This window comes from Curcuma longa, chromosome 13 (genome assembly GCF_044706935.1).
Source record: "Curcuma longa cultivar G26 ecotype Majalengka, Jawa Barat chromosome 13, ITB_CL_G26_1.1, whole genome shotgun sequence".
Lineage (NCBI taxonomy): Eukaryota > Viridiplantae > Streptophyta > Magnoliopsida > Zingiberales > Zingiberaceae > Curcuma > Curcuma longa.
This window is the reverse complement of record NC_133873.1, coordinates 2,856,325-2,867,207: the sequence shown is the minus strand read 5'-3', so window position 1 is coordinate 2,867,207 and position 10,883 is coordinate 2,856,325.

Sequence of the window (10,883 nt, the reverse complement as noted above, 5' to 3'; positions counted from 1 at the left end):
GTACAAAGTCAATAATGAAAGGATGCACAAATAAATATTTATAGTAAACTACATGAATATCACAAAAATGTCTTATCATAGTATATGAGATTCATGGGTAAAGGATAATAAAGAATAGGTGAAAACTACAGGGGTTTAACTTTCCATTATGCATCTGGACTTGGACATCCTTTGGCCTCATTAATATGATTTTGAGAGCGGCTTTTGCAGGACTATGATTGTAGCGTTGAATATTATATCAGTCACCATTTGGTGCGAGAGAACACAACAAGAGTAGGAAAGAGGCGCGTGGCTACGCTTCAACTTGATGCTCTGGACAGGAGTTCATCCAAACGGAGAGAAGCAGATATCCTTGCTCATTGGTTGTCACACCACAAAACTAAAGCTGGGTAAGTGCGCCTTTAGAGCTTCTGCGAATTTAGTACATGATTGGAAGACACTGCTCAGCCTTTTTCCCCTTGATGATCATTATTGCAAGGTGGTTTGTTAAGCAAAAACTGGTGTTGCTACTATTTTGTTAAGTGAAAACAGGAAGACAAGTTTAAGATGTATCTTAAACACCCAAACTTACATGAATGACATGCACTAGAATTTATTTGAAAGAACCTATTATGAGGCTAAAACATTAGCTGTAAAACATAGACTAACAACACTTAATGTGTTGTCATCCTTCTCATTTTACTCTAGCTGCACAAATGATTGAGTGGGGTTAACAAATCAAAGATTTAAGATTTTCTACATGGATTAAGAACATATTAATAAATCACAAAATAATTAGGTTGCTATGGAAGAGGTTGTTGCAGTTCACTGGGATGGAACAATCAAGGGAAGGGGGTACATGGAAAATTGAGTCTCATAGGCAGCAGGTCATAATGGAGGTGCAATGGAGTCTAAAGGGGATTCAGAAAATAGTCGATGATCTGAAGTAGCGTCGGTGGCCTAAGGTCGCTGCCATCCAGCCACTGAGGTCGCGCTCGGCCTCGCGGCCACGGTGCATTGATCATCACCAACACCAGAGCTAGTAGGCGGTCATATGTGTGGGTGATGATGGATTTGTATCGGCACCTCGCCGTCGCCTCGCGGCCCCCAGATTGGGCCGAAGAGGGGAGGGGAAAGGAAGGCTTACTGACCGCACACTTGCCGGAGAGAATTGGAGACGAGGTTGCGGAGCTCAGGTCGGTTGTGATTTCTGTATTAGGTTTAGGACTTTTGGTGTTTGACGATTTTGGGTTTTAGGGATTGTGGGGTTTTTTTGCAACGAATTGGGCATTTGTTGCCGACACTGCAACAAATTTGGAATTCATTGCAAACCTTAATTCATGGCAATTTTTGCAACGACAATTAAAATTTATTGTAAATTTCTCATAAATTCTTGCATGATGCACAATTTTTTTTTTTTGTTAAAAGTTTTAAATTTTACAATGAACTTCAATTTCGTTGAAAATTTGATGACTGATTCAAATATTATGGCAAATTTTGTGATAAATTTTGAATTCATTGCAAATTTAGCGTAAATGTTGAATTTGTTGCAAATTTGATGATGAATTCTAAATTCGTCCTCAAATTTTCTTTAATCCTAAATATAAACTTTGCGATAAAATAAAAAATCATGGCAAATTTTGCAGCAAACTTATAAATTCATTACTAAACATTTGCTATAATATAAACTTTATGACGAATTTAAATTTTATGGCAAAATTTGCAATGAATTTATAAATTCATTGCAAATTTGACGATGAAATTTAAATTCATTACAAATTTGATAATGAAATTTAAATTCGTTGCAAATTTGACGATGAATTTTACGACAATAATTTTTTGGGCCACAAATTTTGTGATTAATATTTTTTGTTGCTAATTTTATGATGAAATTTATTTTTGTTGCTAATTTCGTTAGTGATTAGCAACAATTTCTTTTTTTGTTGCTAATTGTATTACAGATATTCAATGAATTTTTTCATTATTAAAATTCGTCGCTAAAAGAATATAAGGTAGAGAATGCATGGGCCAAAAAGTTTATTATGGGTCAATTCCTAGACTATAAAATGGTTGACTCAAAGATGGTGATCAACCAAGTATAAAAGCTTCACTCAGAAGGCATGGTACTGAGTAAAATCTCTTAGCTAGCAACTATCATTGAGAAGTTGTATCTTGACTAGAAGGACTTCAAGAACTATCTAAAACACAAGCGGAAGGAGATGAATGTCGAGGAACTCATTGTCAGACTTTAAATTGAGGAAGACAACAAGAGTTCAATGAGGAAGTTGTTGTCTCAAGCTATGTACTATGAAAGGCAACGTGGTCGAGCACAATCAAAGTTCAAAATAGAAGAATCCCAAATCTTCCAAAATGGAACCAGAGGAGATGAAAGCAAGAAGTTCTTTGGGAAATGCTTCAACTGTGACCGTGTTAGTCACAAATATTCAAAATGCAAGAAGTCGAAGAAGAAGCAAGAGGTCAACCTAAATGAGGGACCAGACATGGACGACCTCTGCGCTGTAGTCTCCGAACTAAATTAGGTAGGCTCAAACCCCACGACAATGGTGGATCAATACAAATGCCACCTGACATGTGTACTATAATAAGGAGTTGTTCTATAACTTTGAAGAAGTTAAAGATGAGGATAAGCTTTTCATGGGGAACTCAACAACCTCAAACATCAAAGATTAAAGAAAAGTGGTGCTAAAGATAACCTCGAGCATGGAGCTCAGTCTGAATAATGTGCTATATGTTTCGGAAATTCAAAAGAATCTGATATCCGGATCACTTCTGAGTGGGATCACTTCTGAGTAAGCATGACCTTCACATTATTTTTGAATCAGACAGAGTCGTTCTAACTAAGAATGGAATATTTGTAGGAAAGGGTTATGTAGCTAATGGGTTGTTCAAGCTCAGTTTAATGACCATTAGGTCTAAGATGAATAAAAATAAAAGCTCTTCCATTTATATGCTTGAGTTTTCCTTTTTATGGCATGGTAGACCATAATATGTTAACTACGATGTATCGCATAGATTAATTAACCTGCAAAGCATACTTACATTCCACCTAGACTCGAGCCATAAGTGTGAGACTTGTGTTGTAGCAAAAATGACTAGGTCATCCTTTCAACACGTTGAAAGAAGTAATGAATCACTCAACCTAATTCATACTAACGTGTGCGACCTACGAGGGGTACCAACACGTGATGAGAATAAGTACTTCATTACTTTTATAGATGATAACATAAAATATTATTATGTGTATCTTCTCAAAAGTACGGATGAAGTTATAAAGAAATTTATTCTCTATAAGAATAAGGTAGAAAATTAACTTAAAAAAATATCAAGGTAGTACGAAGTGATTGAGGTGGTGAATATGTATTACTGTTCACTGAGTTGTGTGCTAAACATGAGATCAAACGTGAAACAATATCTCTCTATACTTCTCAATAAAATGGAGTTGTTGAGTAAAAATATTGCACTCTGAAGGAGATGATGAATACTCTTCTATTAAACTCTGTTATGCTAAAGTGCATCTGGGGAGAGGCTGTGTTAATAGCTAATTACCTTTTAAATAAGGTGTTTTGAAAGAAAATAGATAAGAGCCCTTATGAGTTGTAGAATGAGACATAATCATCCTATAAATACTTACGAATATGGGGGTGTCTTGCAAAAGTTTTGGTGCTTGATCCGAAGAGGATTAGGATAGGACCAAAAAATGTTGATTACACAGGTATTGGATATTCACATAACAATAGTGCTTATCGGTTCCTTGTATATGAATTTCAAATATCGGAGATACACAATAATTCGATTATTGAATCAAGAAATGTCTCATTCTTCGAATATATGTTTTCGTATAAGACCCAAGAGGAAGTAGGCTCCTTAAAATGAGCATATGCAACACAAGATGATGAACCAGTTGAGGTTGTGCTCAAATGAAGTAAAAGAGCTCAAGTGAAAAAATCTTTCAGAACAGTTTTATCACTTTCATGTTGGAAAGTGAGCCCCAAAATTACTTAAAAGCAATAAGCTCTTCTGATGGACCTAATTAGAAAAAAATATCATCTGAAATTGACTTTATCTTGCAAAACCACACTTGGAAACTTATTGATCTTCCTCCAAGAAGTAAACTACTAGTTTATAAGTGGATTTTTAAGAAGAAAATGAAATGAGATGGCAAGATTGATAAATACAAAGCTAAATTGATAATTAAAGGTTACCGACAACGTGAAGACCTTGATTACTTTGATATGTATTCTTTGATATCGAAAATAACTTTCGTCAGAGTATTGTTGGCTATCACCGCTCTATGAAATTTGAAAATACATCAAATGAATATAAAGACCACTTTTCTAAATGAGAATTTAGAAGAAGAAATCTACATGGAGCAACCTGAAAGATTTTTTGCATTAGGATAAGAAAATACGATTTATAGATTGATAAAATCATTATACGGCTTGAAACAAACTCTAAAGCAATGACATAAAAAATTTAACATTATATAGAAAAGTGAATTTAAGATTAATGAATGTGACAAATGTATCTATATGAAAGTCACAAAGAATAATTATGTCATCTTGTGCCTATATGTAGATGACACACTTATCATTGGGAGTAATCATAAGATAATCAAATCCACTAAAGATATATTGAACTCAAGATTTGACATAAAAGACATGAGCCTAGCTGATGTGCTTCTAAGAATTAAAATTCTTAGGGCATCAAAAGGACTTATTCTAAATCAGTCTCATTATATAGATAAAATTCTTGAGAAATTCACTAACGGTGAAACTATGATGGCACAAACTCCATTAAATATGAGTCAACATCTATCAAAAAATCAAGGAGAGAGAATTGCTCAGATAGAGTACTCCAAGGTGATTAAAAGTTTAATGTACTTAATGAGTTGTACATGACTAAACTTAGCTTTCACAATGAGTAAACTAAGTAGATACACAAGTAATCCCGGTGTTAAATATTAGAAAGAGATAATAAGAGTACTGAGGTACTTAAGGTATATTCTTATTTATAGACTGCACTAAACAAGATATCCAGAGTACTGAGGTACTTTTTCAAAGGTAGAGAAACTCGTCTTATAGTCCAATAATATAATGAAACATAAGTGCAAATAGTAAGACTATAAAGAAACCTCCCATGTAGCCGATCCGAAAGTCCTTAAGTGCAGCGCACCCTTTCTGGAACTTCCCTGGTCACATGAGTTGGAAGACGTTCACATTCAGTAGCACCGCAGGATGAAAGATTTGGAAAATCAGAGAGGTACTCCTTGTGGTGCACGTTCAGTCTCTTATATAGACTCTTCTGGGCACCTGTATTCTTATCAAGCGAATGGATTTGATCCGATCCAATCTAATCTATTCAGTCTTTATCAGGACTGATTCTTCTTGATCCTGAGTGCCTGGACCATCCAGGGGAGCCTGGAGTAACATCTGAGCACCTGGATCTAGTCAACTCGAGTTTGACCTAAGCTGAGCCCGAGCTTACTTCAGTTACTTCTGTTTACTCCTCTTATGCTTTTTCAATTTTGCTTCTAGCTCTTGGTTCCTGCGAGATAACCATACACACAAATAAAGCAACCTAAGCCTACTTGTAATCCATCCGACCTATTAGGCTTACCTAAGCCTTACCCTGTATGTCTAACCTATTGGGCTCACCTATGCTTAACTTTCAAGTAGGACTAGTCACTTCCATAGGTAGACTTTCCACTTGCCAAACATCATGTTTGGACTTTCCCTTGTCTAACCTTCAGTTAGGGCTAGTCACTTCCATAGGTAGATTTCTCACCTGCTAAATATCTGATCACCCTTGACCTGCTTGAACTTTTCCTTGCCTAACCTCTAGTTAGAACTTCCTTGCCCAGCCTCCAACCAAGACTTCCTGCCCAGCTTTACTCACTAGGTCTTCCTTGCCCAACCTTCAACCAGGACTTCCTTGCCCAATCCTCCAGATCAGGACTTTCTTTGGCTAGTCGCAACTAGGACTTTCCCTACCTAGCTTCAACTAGGACTTCTCCTTATCCGATCTAATTGACTAGGACTTCTTGTCTGGTCCAACTGACTAAGACTTCTCGCTAGTCTTCTGATCAAACTGACCTGACTAGACTTCACTCACATCTAAATATTAGGTTTTGTTTGAATCAACCCTTGGTTAAACTGATCAGACGTAGGTGTATTATCAAACATCAAAATTCTGAGGACAGACTAGTGCTCCTTGCACGAACATCTACTGATTTTATCATGTTGGATATGGATGAGGACCCTCAAATCCTTATTATTTTAAAGATCGTCTTTCTTAGCCACTGTCGAGGCTATAATCGACATTAAAATCATAAACTCTCCTTCGCAGTTGGTGAAGACAAGATTAAATTTAATTTACTTAAGGCCACTAATCGACTATTTGAAGAGAATATGTGTTACAAGATTGATTGCCTGCAAAAGGTGTAGAAAAGAGAACCCCTTGTGCATCCCCCAAATGGTCCATTGGAATCGAAACCATCGAGGGGGACTGACAATGGGTGGCAAGTACATCATTTTGGCATGAGCAAGAACAAAGACCGATCCCAATGTTGTCAATAGTCAAAAACTCCAAGCTAAGGATGGCAGGGGGCAAGCTTACAACCTAAAATAAGTACTTTTTGGGAGGCAACCCAAGTCTCTTTTTTACTTAGTTTGTTTAAGTTTTTATTCAAAAAAAAGTGTGCACAACATTCACCACAGGCGAGTCATGGAAGCCACCACACCCATCATTGCCTCACTGGTTGTCTATGGTATGTCCCACAGTGGTGTCATGGTCGTGGGGAGGGTTTTTAAACCCCGGAATCCTCATTCCTTTCCCCACCGTCCTAAACTCCATTTTTCTTCCTCCAAACACCTTCCCTTTTCTCAAAGCCAAAACCTCTCAAACCCTAAGAGAAGAATTAAACTTTCTTCTTTTCTCTTCCTTCTGAAAGCATTCCCCTCTCTTACCCCTTCTAAGCCTCTCTAAGCAACCCTAACTTTCCCCTCTTCTATCTTCAAGCTTGATCGACAATGAGGTAAAATAGAGATTCACAACTACCTTATCAATGATCATTATAGTGAAATCAAAGTCCTAGAATTGTCTCAACGAGTTGATTTTCTTCCTGTCTTTCAATTCCATTTAATTTTCTTAGTAGTCTCCCATTGCTCATAAACTAGTACTCAACACTATGATCCCTAAGGATGATAATTTTACTACTTGACGATGACCGTACACTTATAGTTAGCACGCATCAACTATTAGTCGATTGCTTAAACTTATCAATCGACTGATAGACAACTAATCAAGTTTTAACCTTCTGATTTTTTAACCTTCTTATTACAATGTCAACAATCGATTGATAAAACTCATTAATCGGCTAGTAATGTAGAAAAAATACTATAGCAGAAACCTTAAACATAGACACTATAATAAACCTCGTTACTATAACAACCCTAAATACTATAGCAAACTCTAAAAAACTTGAACCCCTAAAGGAGTTTAGAGTCCATTGGTATATCGATACACCCTATCAATTGACTAATAGTCATATTTCAACCTTACCAAAGTTAAATTGCATCTTATTTAGTATCTGGTTAACCTAAACTATCAGGACTTTCTTTGCCCAACATTTAATCAACTTTAACCTATCTAAATTTCTCGTTACCTAACATCTAATCAATTTTGGCCTGTCAAGACTTCCTACTGCTTAGTATCTAATCAACCTTGATCTGCCAAGACTTCTCCGCTTGTGCCAAATATCTAGCCTTTCCTACCCCACTTGGACTTCGCATCTCATGTCAACTCCTCGTTAGATTTTTTATTGCAAAGTGTACGGTCAATATTGATCCACTTGGACTTTCTCTTTGTCAATCTCTGTTAGACTTCCGACTGCTAAGTGTTCGGTCAACCGTAACTCACTTAGACTTTTCACTTGCCAACTCCTCATTGAACTTCCGACCTTAAGTGTTCGATCAATCACATGACACACTTGGACTTTCCACTTGCCAACTCCCTATTAGACTTCCTGACCATAACGTAAGTCCACCATGACTCATTTGGACTTTCATCATCATTAAGTATCTGATCACTCTTAACCTACTTGACGTCTCGCTTAACTAATTAACAATTTGATCAAATATCAAATTAAAACTTAATTTGAGTCAACTTGAACTTGGTCAAGATTGATCAGAGGTCGATTGCACTAATAATGGGGGATGAAGGATGATTGGATTTTATATCACTCTACTGCCTAAGGAGAGAGCCCTCTTTTATAGGCTCAGAAGCTTAGTAGCATTAACTCTATCATTTAATGGCCATCACTTGGCCATTCACTACCTTTGCTAATGGGCTCGAAAGGCCCAGAGTTGGCGATTAATGATTGGGTCATTATAGATCGACCATCAATGTGTTCGTTTCATATTTGAGGTGGGCATACAAAATAGTCCGAGTGACAAAATATTAGTTGCGTTGTTAGGATAATTTTTATCCCAACTAGTCCGACATTCAACATGTGATAGTCGTTCGCGTTCGCATATGAATCAATTAGATTTAGTGCAATCTGAGTTTGGATTTACACCCTTTTGTGGGCGCACAAGTGAGAGAAAGTCTCTTGCCCATATAAATTCATAATATTTACAATTGTGATTCAATATAAATCAATTATATTATCTCAAAACTCTTAATATGAGATTAAACTCTCATTTATATTAGAGTCAATTTTATTCATTAATTTTTTTCTAATATAAAACTAATTTTTGAATCACATTAGAGATAATTTCAACTAATTTTTCATTCACTTTTTCAACATTATGTATTAATTTAAAATTATATGAAATGATATAACACTCAAGCACTACTAAATTTTAAAAGTCTTTACTTTTTGTTATCCCTGGCCCCTCTCATATCTGATTTTTTTTTTTAAATATTCAAGAAGAAAATAAAAGGGGATTCTTTTGATGATCTTATATGGAGTTCATGCAAGCCTATGGAAATGTCATAGTACCCCTAGTTCCAAGATGGTGGAGTTAGTCTTCGAGCTAGGGGCATGACATTTTCATTGTGAATTTGAGACAACACATTAACTCTTCTGCAACTCTGTCTATAATATTACCAATACATATTCAGATTATTTTTGTCATCTGATAAAGGAATTAATATACTTTGATCATTGTGGATTGTACTCTTAAAAGAATTGTAGTTTATGGCTCTTAATGAGTAATAGACATAGAGTTTATCGCTCTAAGTAAATGAGAGCATATATTACAGACTATCGATGACCACTGTAAAAAGTTTATGATTTCTAAAAATCAATCGAAAGTTTTAAATTGGTGTTCTTCTGAGTAGATCATGATTGTGTCGAACAAAGCTTGAATCTTCATGCAAGATTAAATAGATTGATAATTTAGGGACATTTTTATTATATCAAGATGGTTTGAATTCTTGTGATGATTAATTATTTTAATTAAATGATAAAAAAATTAATTAGAAAAAATTAAAGGTTAATTTAGTCAATTAGATTAGAGAATTTAATTGTAAAAGTAATTGCTAATTAAACATCGAAATGAATTAAGAGGTAGTTAAATTTTAATTTAGATTTTTGACATGCAAATTAATTTTAGTAAATATTAATTCAGAAAAATAACAATTTTTAAAACTGCCGTGTGAAAAAAAAATGACTTGTGAAGTTTAATTAGCTTGACTTTTACCTTTGTTTACTTCAAAAGAGGAAATGGGGAAGGAAAGAAATTTATGATGGAAAAAAATCCCTATGGAAAAATGACGGAAATGAAAATGAAAAGAAAAAATATCGAGGGAAAAGAGAAGGAAACCCTCTGTTTCTGTTAGGTGGAAGGGTTGAGGAAGATGAACAAGAACTTGAGTATTGTAGTTTCAAGGCACGAAATCAATCGCTATCCTTAGAGAGATATTCGCCCCCACACGTAGTTGCTATGGGTTGATGACGATACTCCCCCAGGATACAATGAAACCTCTATGAATTTCTTGTCTAGCAATAACAAGAAATTCTCACACTCTTGAACCCTTAAAGAACTCTTTAGAACTCACACAATACACTAAGTAGTAGATGAGTAGAAGATGAGTTCATTGTCTTGTAGTGGAGGATATTTATAGATGGTATGCACCCTTTCATGCAACACATGAAGAGTTGTATCTCTTCATTGTGCACCATTTCATTATGCACTCTTTCCATGAAATAAAGAGTTGCATCTTTTCATTATGCACCCTTTCCCTATTCAAATGAAATAAATAAATAATAATATTTATTTATTCACTTTAATATATATTGTAAAATATACTTCAATCCCCCACTATTTTACAAATTATACATATTTATGCATAAAGAATATATCACAAGGATTAAATATTCCTTTAGTGTAAACTTTAAAGGTTCTAACAGAGTAATAAGTGTCTAATTGATTAAACTTATACTCTTTGTGTTAGTACCGAAAAATCACACACATAAACTGTACCTCTTCAAGTTCAAGAATTTATTAAATTTAGCACTTTTATGGCCCTGTGCTCATCCTGGTTTCATGAATATTTATGAGAATAAAACCTCTAAAATTCTCAATCGAAGCGGCACCACTTCTATATTCACATAGGTGGAATCTTTTGATAAATAATATTATCAATCCATTAAGAGTATTAACTCACCCTCATAATTATATATGACACTAAATCCTATATCTTAGTGCTCCAATTGTTAAATAATTTGTTATTACCCATTAAACCTTGAAACTAATGTTCTACTAGAATAAGGTTGGGTTCCCATTATTTAACAATTACAGGTTTTAATCCCATTTTAGCAGTAGTCTCCTTGATTTTATCCCTTGATAAACCTTTAGTCAATGGGTCTGCTAAATTCC